This window comes from Martes martes, assembly GCF_963455335.1.
Source record: "Martes martes genome assembly, chromosome: 16".
NCBI classification, from domain to species: domain Eukaryota; kingdom Metazoa; phylum Chordata; class Mammalia; order Carnivora; family Mustelidae; genus Martes; species Martes martes.
The window spans coordinates 19,121,506-19,136,697 of NC_137904.1; the positions used below are offsets into that span (position 1 = coordinate 19,121,506).

A 15,192-nucleotide genomic window follows, 5' to 3' on the forward strand; every position below is an offset into this window, starting at 1 on the left:
AAATATAACTGTTTACCCACACTCACCAATAATGTTTCACTATTGTATTCATTTTAGTAGCTTAGTAAATATGTAATACTTTAATTATTGGTATGGATGATTATTTTCTGTAAGTATTGAAATCTGAGAAATATTTAGTAAAAGTCAAGAAACACAAAAGAATAAATCTAGCAAAAGATGTGGAAGATCTCTACTCTGAAGATTATACCACATTATTATTTGTTTAAAGTAAACAAGTATCTGTTAGCCATCTGTGTGTCTTTTTCAGAAAAGTATCTATTCATGTCTTTTGCCTATTTTTTTCCCTAGATTATTTGTTTTGGGGGTGTGTAATTTTATAAGTTCCTTATTGTTTTGGATACTAACCCTTTATCAGATATGTCATCTAAAAATATCATCTCCCATTCTGTGGGTTGCCTTTCAGTTTTGTTGATTGTTTACTTTGCTGCACAGAATCTTTTATTTTGACAAAGTCCCAATAGTTTATTTTTTCTTTTGTTTCCCTTGCCTCAGGAGACCTGTCTAGTAAGAAGTTGCTACAGCCAATGTCAAAGAGGTTGCTGCCTGTGTTCTCCTCTAGGATTTTGATGGATTCCTATCTCACATTGAGGTCTTATGAGCAAGGGGGTTTCAGAGGGGCAAGGAAGAGAGGCAAAACAAGAAACAGATTCTTAACTATAGAGAACAAACTGAGGGACTGGAGGGAAGGTGGGGGGATTAAATAGGTAATGGCTATTAAGGTACTTGTGGTGATGAGCACTGGGTGTTTCATGTAAGTGATGAATCACTAAATTCTATACCTGAAACTAATATTATACTGTATGTTAACCAATTATAATTTAAATAAAAATTGGGGGAAAGAAAAATATAATTTTAAAAATTACCCCCAAAATAAAGTGAACTAAAAAAAAAAAAAAAGAAAGAAAGAAAGAAAAGGAAAAATACACCATGTTCAAGATTTAGTTGGATATCCACACTCGTGGGGGAAAAAAATGTATCTTGACCTCTACCTCACCAAATATCATAATCAATTCTAGATTAATACCACATCTAAGAGTTAAAGTTAAAACAATAAATCGTTTAACATATAGTATAGGTACTCAAGAGTCAAGTGTAGCTGCACTATTCATAACAGCCAAAATTGGAAACTACTAATACTCATCAAGGTAGAATGGATATCTCCTAATGGCAGAGTCATAAAACAGAACATTAGACAACAATGAATGATCTACAACCACATAGAGCAATATGGGTAAACTTCACATATATAATGCTAACTGAAAGAAACAGACACAAAAGTGTACAAACTATGTTCTTTCATTTATATAAAGTACAGATATGGGTTAAACTAAATTACAGTATTAAGAGTGGTTAGTCTTGCAGGAACAGTGAGGAACAGTGACTGCAAGAGGACATGAGGAGTGCAGAGTGCTAACAATGTGCTTTTTATTTGAGTTCTGGTTATTTCATTTTGTCAGTTTGTCAAAATTCCCACCAAAATTTTCAGGCTTGGTTTCAGCTTATAAACACCTTTGGTTTTTGGTCTGTGTCTGATTATCGTATTTTCAGATGCCTTTCATCTGTTGGTTCTTGCTTTTAGTATCTTATTTCCTTGTGTGTCTGCTTCTTTTTGAGTTTGTGCTTAATACTGTGTTTAAATATTATTGAAAGTAATCATTTGAAGATTAAGCTAACATTATTTCCCCCTAAATGTGATTTTTCTCAATTGTTTTTATTTAGTATTTGGGGTCATAGCAATCTCGAATCATCCTAATCCAAATTTAGTGCTTCAGATTTTCCAGTCCTCTGATCACTCAAAGCCAGGCAGGAGTATGTGTGTGAAGTCTTCTTTAATTATGGTTTATTCTTACTCCTAGGAAACCTTTTAAGATGCTGCCCAATATGGAGTTGGTTTACTCCTGTAACTAAGACCCATTTCCCAAGAAACTTTCCAACAGATATTAATGTTGGAGCAATTATCCAGGTTCATCTCAACAAGCTGTCTTGGGATTGCTTCCCCAAGGCCTCTACAAAAGTAATAAATAGTCCTGATGTGCTCCCAGTACACCCCCTTTCTTCATGAACCTGAGATCCAAGCATCAATTCTCAGATGCCAAATTCTCATCAGGGCATCCACTTCTTCCATACTGTTTCTTCTTTACAAGAACTGAAGATTCAGGCACCAATACCCTCCTTCCCACTTTAGCCAATAGGACAAATTGCCAAGTGTACTCAGAAAGCAATACATTAGGGTCCTTTATGCCTTGATTGGATTTATATCCTATGTAAGAAGAAACGAGGCAGCAGAACCAGGCAACTCTGAGAGCAGCAAAGGACAGTGGGTAAGGTATGTACATGACAGACTTCATTCTCTCTCCCTTTTACCCCTTATTATCTTCTTTCTTCACTTTTTGTCTCTCACACAAACATACAAACTTTAATGGCCTTCATATAATCTAATCCCTTAATATTTGAAGGTAATTGGCATCCCCTCCCATCTTTTTTAGAACTCTACAGTTTTCAAAGTGCTGTCACATACTCTGTTCTCAAACCTGCAAGAAAGGCTTCATGGGTGGGATGAAGCGGCTTGGGGAGGCTCCATGCCCTCCTCATCTTCCTACAACCAGGGAGCAACACAGGAGGTACTAAAGGACACTTTTCCAACATCAAGTTTGGAACACTTTTCCATACCACTCCTACACTCTCTGCCCTCACTGCAGAGGGGTTTGTGTCTCTAAGGCCATCTGACCACACAAATGCTCAGAACCCATTGAGTCTTACAGACTCAGAACAGCATTTCCACACAGTGAGAATCACCAGGTGGCTGCTAAAAAGGACTTGGTTCTCAAAGCATTATCAGTATTTCCAGAAGGGGGCCAGAAAATCAGCTTTTTGTTTTAAAGTATCACAGGTGTTTTTCTGCACACTGAAGCATGGGAGACACCTGCCTTGAGGGTTAGAAAAGCAAAGATATCATGCCCTCTGGGTGTTCTCTGTCTTTCCCCAGCCCTCTTTCCTGCTTCCTTTCTTCCCACCTGTGAGGCAGATGTCCCAGAGGGCCCTGAATCCAGACAAATGGGCTATGGAAGGAAGTAGTTTCTGATGAGGTCTAAGGAGGTGTAAGACCTTTGTCTCCATGACAGAAACAGAGATGGTAGCCAGTGTGCTCAGGGTTGGGGTCACTCAGGGAGTTACCATTATGCTCATTTCCATTCTTAGGCCTGGAGTGGTCTCTGGAATTAGCCCATCAGTTCCCCATTATCAGTCAACTGTTCCTCTAAGAGGCAAGCAGTCTTCTACTAGCCTCAAGTTTCCAGGTTTTCTACCTTCTCCCAGTTCTAGACTAACAAAGTAAACACATGGTTTGGAACTCCCGGTCAAAGCCTCATCCCTGCCACCAAATCACTCTATGACCTTGGACAGATCTCTTCAACCAAAACCCTCCCTTAAGTATGAGTAAAATAAATTATCTCATTCATGGTGTTGAACATAGGTGAATTATATGGTGACAAACAACAAGGGTGGGAAGCTATATATATATACAAAGTCTAAGTCTGTGCTAAGAGTTACTCCCATTTTCATTCAAATGCCAAAGAGGCATCACATGATTACTGGAATCTTGGAATTTGGAATCTTAGAGTTAAAAGAGATCTTAACCATCACCTACTTCCACTAAATTCTTGTTTCAGCTCTGAAATGACCACTCAGCCTGTGAGATAATGTTTGAATGCCTTCTGTGATAGGGAACCCACTTTCCCACCAGCCCCTTTCATTCGCAGAGTATTAACTCTTCTGGGAGATAGCCTGGCTCTCCTCTTTGTCTCCATTTTACCCCCTAGCTGCTGACTTGGACAAATCATACCCCATGTATGGGAAGACCATGATAGTAGGTTCTGTCACTCATCTCTCCCCATGTACACAGCACCAAGGTACCAGCCACAAATGAGCCTGCATCTGGGTCACTCTCTGCAGACACAGGTGGGCAGAGCCAGTCTGGGGATGGAAAAGAGATTTGGGCCCCTGATGCCTCTTTTCCTGAGAGCAGGGCTTCCTGCTGGAGAAAGTGGGAGATAATCTGAAATAATCAGAAAAAAAGGACTCCCTTTACAGTCACTCTCATTTAGGTTGGAGAAGTACCTCCGTGTAGAACATTTCAGTTCTCAATACATCCTTTCAGGTAGGTATTGTCTTATTCAGGTAGGGCAAAATCATTAGGACATGGACTTTCCAGGAAGAAGGAGACTCTCATTCTGATTCTATCAGCTCCTGGTTAAGGAACTTGGTAAATCATTAACCTAATTCTTGGTTGCCTGATCAAGAAATTGGAATATTAGAGTCAACTTGTGATATTGTGTGAACTAAATACAAGATTTTAATAGATATAAAACACATTGTCTAACCTTTCAATAAGAGGTAGTTGTTTGTTCAGAAAAACAGTTGTATGTGTTAAGCTAGGACTTGGACCTAAACTTCTGACTCAAAATGTCCTCCCTCCACTCCACCACCTACCTGGATATGCGGGGAGTGAACTTTGTGAAGATAACAAATCTGCTCATTTGCTAAATGCTGGGCCTTCTACCCTTCCCCCAAACTGGAGCTCCAAGTTATTCTAATCTCCCGGGTTACTCATTGTCCACACATTTACAGTTCTTTGTCCTGCTGCTACTTCAAATTCATCATATTCCAGATGGAAATTCCAGAACAGGCCTACTTCCCCCCACACACTGGCTAATTTTTCTGATGACTGCATTTTATCTGTAGTATTGCTGATTCATTTAAGCTTTTGGGCTGATCACTGTACTCCATTCATCTTGTACACATGCAATGCTTAATATTCTATATACAGTTCTATAATAGTCTATTAATATTCTATATACAGTTCAGTTCCACCTTCATATGTTGATCCTATGCTGTTTCTGATGCTGTGCAAGGTCCTGGGGTACAATAATGAAAATGCTATTGTCCCTGTTCTTGAGGCACTCACATTATTGTGAAGAACAGACATTTATTTAGGCACTGTAGGACAAGAAAACTCTAAAAGTGTACAAAGCCCAAGAAATAATAATTTCTTACATGTCTACATGTCTCATGTCTTTTTATTCCTCTATTCCTCCCTTAACCTATTTCTTTTCCATTAAGTGAATAGTTTCTAATATGGCATTTTAATTTCTTTAATTATTTTGAAACTATATTCTTTGAAGGTTGGGTTGTTTGTTTTGTTTTGTTAGTGGTTGCTCTAGGATCTCCTATATACATCTTAAAATGGGAGAAGCAGCTTCAGATCTATTGTAGCTTAATTTCAGTGGTGTATATACAAACATGGTTTTTATGTGGATCTATTCCCTTTCCCTCTTTTTTCTACTATTATATGATATAACATCTAATAATTTACAAGCCCAACAAAATATTGTTATAATTACTACTTTACTCTCTGTAGTCATTTCCTTAGTCAGTACAGGTTTGATCCCACTGACATCCTTTGTGGTGCTATTGACAATATATCACACATATATTATTGGATTTATAGGTTCAACAATATATCATACACATATTATTTTCTATACTTGGTTTGTAAATCAGTTAAGGCAAGAAAGGAGAAAATAAGCATTTATACTGTATTTTATATTTACATAATTGCCTTTCACTGTTCCTTGTTTTCTGTGTGCATGTGAATTACAATTGGGGTCATTTATACTTTCACTTCAAAAAAAATCCTTCAGTATTTTCTGTGAGGCAGGACTGCTAGGAACAAATTCTCAGTTTTGTTGACCTGAGAAATATTTTATGCTGCCCTCATTTTGGAAAGTAGCTTCACTAGACATGAAATTCTTGTTTGATGGGCTTTTTGGTTTTTTGTTTTGTTTCATACTTTAAATATGTTATCCCACTGCCTTCTGGCCCCCATTGTTTCTGCTAAGTGATCTATTAATGTTATTAGGGTTTCCAAATAAATAGTTATTAGTTTCTTTTTTTTTATTGTGTTGTTAGTCACCATAAAATACATCATCAGTTTTTGATGCAGTGTTCCAAGACTCATTGTTTATGTACCTCACCCAGTTATTGGTTTCTTGCTGCTTTCAGGATTTCTTCCAGTATTCATTTTTTAGCCCTTTTATGATGTTGTGTCTGTTTGTGGAATTCTGTTTGCTAAGCTTCTAGATGTGTAAGTATTTTTCAATAAATTTGGGACATTTTCAGTAATTATTTCCTCAAATATTTTTCTGCACCTATCTCTTTCTTTCTCTCTTTCAATCTCTCTCTCTCTCTTTCTTCTTTCCAGTACTCCACTACATATGTATTTGTGTGTTTAATGATGTCCCACATTTTTCTGAGGCTCTCCTCACTTTTCTTCATTTTCTCTTTTTTCAGTTTATATAATCTATAACAATCTATCTACAAGATTACTAATTCTTCTGCCAGTTCAAAGTCACTCTTAACCTCCTCCAGGGAACTTTTCATTTTAATTATTATACTTAGAAACCACAATTTCTATGCAGTTATGTTTTAAAATTCCTTCCTCTTACTGCTAGTCTTGATTTGATAGGCATTGTCATAATACTTTCTTTTACTTCTTTAAACATGTTTTCCTTTTTTCTATGAACATATTTTTGAGGCTTATAAACTTTATTTTCTTTCCAATTTTTTTTATTTTTTAAGTTTTTATTTTATTTTAATTCCAGTTAATAAACAGTGTTATATTAGTTTCAAGTGTCTGATGTAGTGATTCAACAATTCTATACATTAGTGCTCATCTCGACAAGTGTACTCCTTAATCCCCTCACCTATTTCACCCATCCCCCACCCACCTCCCCTCTGGTAACCATCAGTTTGTTCTCTATAGTTGACAGTCTGTCTCCTGATTTGTCTCTTTCTCTATCTCTTTCTTTCCCTTTGTTCATCTGTTCTTTCTTAAATCCCATATATGAGTGAAATCATATGGTATTTGTCTTTCTCTGACTGACTTATTTCACTTAGCATTATACTCTCTAGCTCCATCCATGGCATGATTTCATTCTTTTTATGGATGAAATATATATATTTATATATTTATAGATAGATAGATAGATAGATAGATAGATGAAATATACATATATATTCTTTTTCATAGAATATATATATATATACTGCTTCCATACCTTGGCTACTGTAAATAATGCGATAAACATAGGGGTACAAGTATCTCTTTGTATTAGTGTTCTTGTATTCTTTGGGTAAATATCCAGTAGTGCAATTGTTGGATCATATGGTAGCTCTATTTTTAGCTTCTTGAGGAACCTCCATACTGCTTTCCTCAGTGGCTGCACCAGTTTGTACTCCCCCCAACTGGGCAAGAGGGTTCCTTTTCTCCACATCCTCACCAACACCTGTTGTTTCTTGTGCTTTTTTTTTTTTTTAATTTTCGTGATTCTGACAGGTGCGAGGTGATATCTCATTGCATTTTTTTTTCCTCATTGTAGTTTTGATTTGTATGAGTGATGTTGAACATTTTTTCATGTCTGTTGGCCATCTGGGCATCTTCTTTAGAGAAACATCTGTTCATCTCTTCTGCCCATTTTTTAATTGGATTATTTCTTTTGGGGGTGTTGAGTATTATAAGTTCTATGAACATACTTTTAATGTCTTCTTTGAAGTGTTTTTCTGTTAAGGCTTTCCTTTCATCACTCTCACAGATGGTTTCTCTTGCCTGCTTTTTATCCAGCTGTATGGGTCATATTTTTCTGTTTATTTTTATGATATAAAAATTTGTTGGAAAATGGACATTTTCAATAATACATTGCAGCAACTCTGGGTACTGAGCCTCCCTTCTGGATCTTGTTATTGTTACTTATTTATTTGTTTAGTGTTGGCTGAATTATTTTATTGCAGTCAGTTTTATCCCCACAGTGGTAAGCCTCTGGTGTTGCTCCTCAGGGCAGCACAGCCATGGGTATGCCTACAGTCATTGTGAGCCGACCATAGAATTGGTAAGGCTCTTCCTCTCTTCCCTTCATAACACTCAGCTGTTAAACACCACTGTTTGGCAGTTGGTTTTTCTATGATTTTCAGCAATTACCTGGGGCATAAATTGTTCTACCATGTATCCTATCAAATTGTGACTCCATGGAAGAAATAGTATTTTAACTCAGTGCTTAATATTTCTTCTATCTCTGGGAAGGTTCCTCACAGCTGTCTTTTTACTCTGTTTTCTATGACACAGTAAGGATCCTACAGCCTAGGCTATATCAGTATCAGATCCACGAATCTCCTCCCAATTGCCTTTCTCCTGTTCTTGAGAGCACCTTTGGACTTGAATTTATCTGTGCTTTATTGCAAATAAACTCAGTTCTTGGGAGAAGAAATTAAGAGCTACTTTTTAGGGCTGCTTCTACACCCAAGCAAATCTCTAAGCCATGACTCTGGAGCTGCAGGTGAGGAAATTAGCAGTCTTCTCTCTGAGTGACCCCACAATACCTAGACACTGAGCATTTTGTTAGAGGGGAAGCAGTTTGAGTTCCAGTGAGCTTACTTCTCCTGGTGTAGAACCCACAGCTCATAAGCCAGGGAAGCAAGGACACCTGGAGTTCCTAAAAACTCAGCACTCCACACCAAGGTAGAGCCTCCATTCCAGAAGTGGAAGCTAAGCAGAAAAAGGACCCACCTTTCAACTACACTTGTCTAGGGCTTATCCTCAGCAACAGGTAGCTGGGGGCATGATTAGGAGCACCAATGACCTGCTCTCATGGGAAGAACATTCTTCTGCTGGGTATAAAGACCTGTGTTCTGAGATGTGGAAGTCTGGAGTGGAGTCCGCACATCACTGAGATAGGAGGGAAAGAGGTAGAGTCATGGTTCAAAATGCCACAGCCTCCAGTGTTTCCCACTGAATTTTCAAAATTTCTCTTGAATAGATGTTTCTTCATTTGCTCTTCACCTTTAGAATCATTTCCAGAAGTTTTAAATTATCATTTTTCTATATTTCTACCAATTTTACTGTAGAATGGATACTGGAGCATCTCACACTGTCATGCTGGAAGAAAATTGCTTCCTCCATTTTAAATTGTATTTATTTTGGTTTTCACGCAAAAGCAAGACTTCCTGAAGTGAAGCAGTCTCTTTAGGTAGAGGCACTATTTCCCTGCCATTGATGTAATGAATCATTTTTTTTTAAGTTTCTCTTTTTTCATAAAAGAAAACGTCTTCTGCATAAGGGGACCATTCACCTGATTGCTTAGAATGATACCTTACTTTTAGACTCTTTAGTTCATTCAAATGACTATTATTTTATATGTCTGTTCATTTTCAGAGAGGTAAGTTTGGATTTCCTAGAGGTTTGGGGGGGGGGAGGGTAATGGATTAGTGTTTCCCAATATGAAATACTAATGTATATCTACTATAGTATTAATTTCAAGAAGTGTAGGAAACCTAAAATAATGAAAGAGTGGAATAAAATGAGAGGAGAAATAAATTTTAGATTGGAAAAGACCCTTAATTTCAAGTGGAGAAGCACCAATGAAAAAAGACTGGGAAATGTTTTAAGATTAAAGAAAAAAATATGCAGGTTATGCAAGAAGAAAAATCTCTAAGCCTTCAGCTGTACTGGATTTCATTTAGTGCTTTAAACATAAGACCTTTCCCACCTCAGGGACTTTGCACATACAGCTCTCTTCCTGAAATGTTCTTTGCCCAGTGCTTGACAAGACAGAATTCTTTTGTCTTTCATGCCTCAACTGAAAAGACATCAAAATGTTAGCAGTGGTTATCTATCTCCACATGGTAGGATTTGGTATAATTTTCTATTTCTTTATTTTTTTTATTTTTAAAATCTCTACTCCTTAAACATTATGTTTTCAAGTGGTTAAAAGATGCAATAGATATTTTAGTCTTTGCTATCTTTGAAATTTTCTTGGTAAGATAAAAACACTGATTTAACTTTTCTCCCAAATAATAGACAGTTGTCCCAGTGACATTCATTGCATGGTGCAACTTTTTCTGCTGATTTAAAGTTTTATCACAATAATCCACTTAATACTACATGCACTTGGCTCTGTTTCTAAATTTTCTATCCAGCTCTAGTGATCTTTCATTCTACCATTAGCACATGCTGTTTCAGAGTCCTGGCTATGTGACAAAGCAGTGACTCCTTCTTACTGTTTTTCTACATTTGCTTAGCTTATTTTCATGCTTATTTGTAGATGACATTTAGATTATCTTTTATTTCTTAAAAACCATGTTAGAATTTTATGTTTCAATGCATTTAATTTAAGATTACTTCAAGGGGATATGCACCATTACAACCAATTTATCTTTCTGTTTGGTATCATTGTGTAACTATCATTGAATTTGTACATGGTGCCTCACTGGAGATTTTGAAGGCCCTGCCTGACTCCTGCTAACATTTTAATGCATGGATCTGTTTGTTGATAGTGTGGATGTGACTGTTTCACATTATGTTCTATCCTATTTCTGATTAGTGTTTACATGTAAGAACAATAGGCAATGGTTCTTAACCTCTCACTGCAGGCAAGCTCCCTGTGTTAAGAACATTACTACTTAATTTTATCCTTGCCCATTTTCACATGAAGAAATGGACTATTAAAGGTCTCAAGTAATTTACCAGACAACTCACAGGTGGCAACACTCAGACTGGAATTCAAGCGTTCTGACAATATGATCTTAATAACTGAGAGTGCCATGAGTGTAAGGTCCATGTACTGTATAATTGTCCAGTTTCATGAAAACCCTTTTTATTCCTAATGGCATATCAGTTGATTAACTTAGGTTTCTCAGATAAATTTTCATTTCAGCAAATAATTTTTCCTTCTCCTTTCCAATACTTTTACTTTGTATTCTTTGTGTAATACCCATTTTTATAATGTTTATACTTGTTTTAAATATCTTGGAAAAACAAATGCATATACACTATGATAGCACGACATAGTAATCTTTAAGAACTGTAAAAGTATTTAAGAGGATAGGATTTCATATATGACATTGACATAATCCCTAGAATATTGAGTATGCCAAACTAGAAGTTTCTGGAATGATTAAGGTGCATAAAGATCTTTTATGTTCTGTTTTAGTGTCTGTTATTTCTTTCTTATTTTAAAAGAAAGTATAAAATTGAGCCTATTTTAATGATATTTTTACAAAATTGAGATATTTTTAATGCTAAGAAAACCATTGATTTTGCTTATCTGAATATCCTTATTCAATAGAGGACACTTAGCAGACATTTGATGGTACTGATGTTGCAGAGAGTTGGGGAAATGGATGAAGGCAACCAGACAGGAGTCTCTGAATTCCAAACTCCTGAGGATCTCAGACAGTCCTGAGCAGCAGTGGGTCCTGTTCTGGGTGTTCCTGTCCATGTATCTGGTCACAGTGGTGGGAAATGTACTCATCATCCAGGCCATTGGCTCTGACTCCCACCTGCACAGTCCCATGTACTTCTTCCTGACCAACCTCTCCTTCACCGACCTGTTCTTTGTCACAAATACAATTCCCAAGATGTTGGTTAACCTTCAGTCCCAGAGCAAAGCCATCTCCTATGAGGGGTGCCTAACACAGCTCTACTTCTTGGTCCCCTTGGTGACACTGGACAACCTCATCCTGGTCACAGTGGCATATGACCGCTATGTGACCATCTGCGCCCCCTCCACTATGTGACAGCTATGAGCCCTGGACTCTGTATTTTGCTCCTCTTCTTATGTTGGGCACTTTCTGCCCTCTATGGCCTCACCCTCACTCTCCTCATGACCAGGGTAACGTTCTGTGCATCCCGGAAGATCCACAACATTTTCTGTGAGATGTATGTCTTGCAGAGGCTGGCCTGTTCCAACACCCAGATCATTCACATAGTGCTGATTACCACAGGCATCTTTATCTTCCTCACCCCTTTTGGGTTCATGATCATGTCTTACATCCATATTGTCAGAGCCATCCTCCAAATACCCTCAGCCTCTAGCAAGTACAAAGCCTTCTCCACCTGTGCTTCCCATTTGGCTGTGGTCTCCCTCTTCTATGGGACACTTTGTATGGTATATCTGCAGCCCCTCAAAACCTACTCCATGAAGGACTCAGTAGCCACAGTGATGTATGCTGTGGTGACCCCCATGATGAACCCTTTCATCTACAGCCTGAGAAACAAGGACATGCATGGGGCTCTGGGAAGACTGCTCTCAGGGAAAGCCTTTCAGAGGCTGACATGAGGTAATTTTGAACACTGAAGTGGAGACTGAGAATTTCCTTCACCATGTGCAAGGCATTATCCTATGGGGAATACAAGAGGGATTAGGACAAAGCTCCAGCTCAGAATGAATTTATGTATCTGTGGTAAAGGAAAGACATGTATACATAACCCAAAGTCCCCCAGTCTCAAAAACCTTGGAAATAAATAAAGCCACACTAACACTAATACCAGAATTTTGTAGGATAAGATCCTTCATCTTATGTGGCCACAGTACCACATTGCCACCATGCTCTGGAATCCATGTAATGGAGTAAACTCACCAACTAAAATATGCACAATGTCTGAATGGATAAAATAAATATATCCAACTATATGCTATCTACAAGACATACCACTTGAGATTTGAGAACACAATGGCCTGAAGTGAAAGGATGGGGATAAGATATTCCACATTACATGTAGCCTAACCATAGGTGGCTATGTTTATATCAGACAAACAGGACTTTAGGTCAAAAAACTCACCAAAGACAGAAGAGGACATTATAAAATGATTTTAAGTCAATTTAACAGAAAATATAAGAATTATAAATGTATGTGTACCCAAGTTCAGAGGACCTAAGTATATAAAGCAATAGTAACAGAACTGAAGGAGAAATGGACAGCGACAATAATAGTAAAAAACTTCAATACCCTATTTTCAACAATGGATAGATAGTACAGGCAGGAAATCAATAAGGAAACAGCAGATTTGAAAAACACTACAGACCAAATGGACCTAACAGACACATATAGAACAGTCTATCAAACAGCAACAAATAAGCATTCTACAGTACACACAGAGCATTCTCCAAGGTAGATTACATGACAGGCCAAAATACAAGTCTTTTTTCTTCCTTTTCTTTTCTTTTGGGGTGGGAGTGTGAGAAGACACATTTTATTTATTTTTTTATATCTTAGTTCAACTAATTAACATATAATGTATTATTAGTTTCAGAGGTAGAGATCAGTGATTCATCACTCTTATATAATACCCAATGCTCATTATATCACATGCCCTCCTTAATGTCTATCACCCACTTACCCAATCCCCCACACCCATCCCATACCCCTCCCCTCTAACAACACTCAGTTGTTTCCTATGATTAAGAGTCTATTATGGTTTGTCTTCCTCTCTGATTTCATCTTGTTTATTTTTTCCTCTCTTCCCCTATGATCCTGTTTTGTTTCTTAAATCCCACATATAAGTGACATCGTATGATAATTGTCTTTCTCTGATTGACTTATTTAGCTTAGCATAGTAACTTCTAGTTTCATCCACGTCATTGCTAATGGCAAGATTTCATCTTTTTGATGGCTGAGTGGTATTCCATTGTGTTTGGGATATATCACACACCTTCTTTATCCATTCATCTGTGGATGGACATCTGGGCTCTTTCCATAGTTAGGCTATAGTGGACATTTGGCTATGAACATTGGGGTACACGTGGCCCTTCAGGTCACTACATTTGTATCTTTGAGGCAAATACCCAGTAGTGCAACTGCTGTGTCATAGGGTAGCTCTATTGTCAACTTTTGAGGAATATCCACACTGTTTTCCAGAGCTATTGCACCAGCTTGCATTCCCACCAAGAGTATAAGAGTGTTCCCCTTCTCCACATTCTTGCAACATCTGTCATTTCCCAACTTGCTAATTTTAGCCGCTCTGACTGGTGTGAGGTGGTATCTTACTGTGGTTTTGGTTTGTATTTCCCCAACACTGTGAGATGTTGAGCATTTTTTCATGTGTTTGCTATAGTCATTTGGATGTCTTCTTTGCAGAAATATCTGTTCATGTCTTCTGCCCATTTCTTGATTGGATTATTTGTTCTTTGGGTGTTGAGTTTGATAAGTTCTTTATAGATTTTGGATACTAGCCCTTTATCTGATACATCATTTGCAAATATCTTCTCCCATTCTGTCAGTTCTCTTTTGGTTTTGCTGACTGTTTCCTTTGCTGTGCAAAAGCTTTTATCCTGATGAGGTCCCAATAGTTCATTTTTGCATTTGTTTCTCTTGCCTTTGGAGACATGTCTAGGAAGTTGCTGCAGCTGAGGTTGAAGAGGTTGCTGCCTGTGTTTTCCTCAAGGATTCTGATAGATTCCTGTCTCACATGGAGGTCTTTCATCCATTTTGAGTCTATTTTTGTGTATGGTGTAAGGAAATGGTCCCATTTCATTCTCCTGCATGTGACTGTCCAATTTTCCCAACATCATTTGTTGAAGAGATGGTCTTTTTTCCAAAAAGATGCATTTTATTAATTACCCTACATCTACAGTTTAACTTGAGGTAAAATATAAGCAACACATAAAAATGTCTATTTCTGCTACCATGTAATATAATTATCCATCGTGAATATTCTGATAAAGCTAATGAAAACTCTATGCCATCATATACTCTAGCTTCTCTTATAGCTCGTATTTTCCAGCTCTCATTTTCTGTGAAATCCCAAAACATGTAAGATTCTCCCACAAATGGTGTAGAATATCAGAGGGTCCATAATTAGCTTATTATCCCCTCCTTCACCACCCTGGAGCCTCAACGTTACAAGTAGAGTTCTAAAATAATGAAGGCCATGAAAACTCCTTGAGTCTGACCAAGCTGGGCAGTGTTCCAAAGAAATACACACCACAATGTAGGCTGCATGATAGTGAGGGTTTAGTGTCATTGAGCTTGCCCAAACACTCATACCTGATCTTAAACGTCTGGTACATCACGCCCTTTGGATAAAAAATAAATGTAGAAGAGGTTCTCTGTATACCATCTATAAGCCACATGCTGACATATTAACCTCTTACTTCCTACTAGGTGATCCAGATGGTGATTTTTTAACTATAACAAAAAACATATGAACCATGATAGATAGCTTAGGAAAGGGTTTAGTCAAATATACAGATTCTAACTGTTCACTCAGTCACCAAGAAGATCTGTAAACAAAAGGATCATTTAAATGACTCTTCAAATAGAAAAACTACAGGACTGAACTA

At 37.5% G+C, this 15,192-nt stretch overlaps 1 pseudogene across 1 annotated transcript; it reads left to right on the forward strand.

Moving 5' to 3' along the window:
• The first annotated feature begins 11,216 nt into the window (after positions 1–11,216).
• Positions 11,217–12,188, forward strand: LOC308356837 (olfactory receptor 1D2-like; annotated as a pseudogene). Its single transcript has one exon. The product of its transcript is annotated as an olfactory receptor 1D2-like (transcript).
• The last annotated feature ends 3,004 nt before the right edge of the window (positions 12,189–15,192 follow it).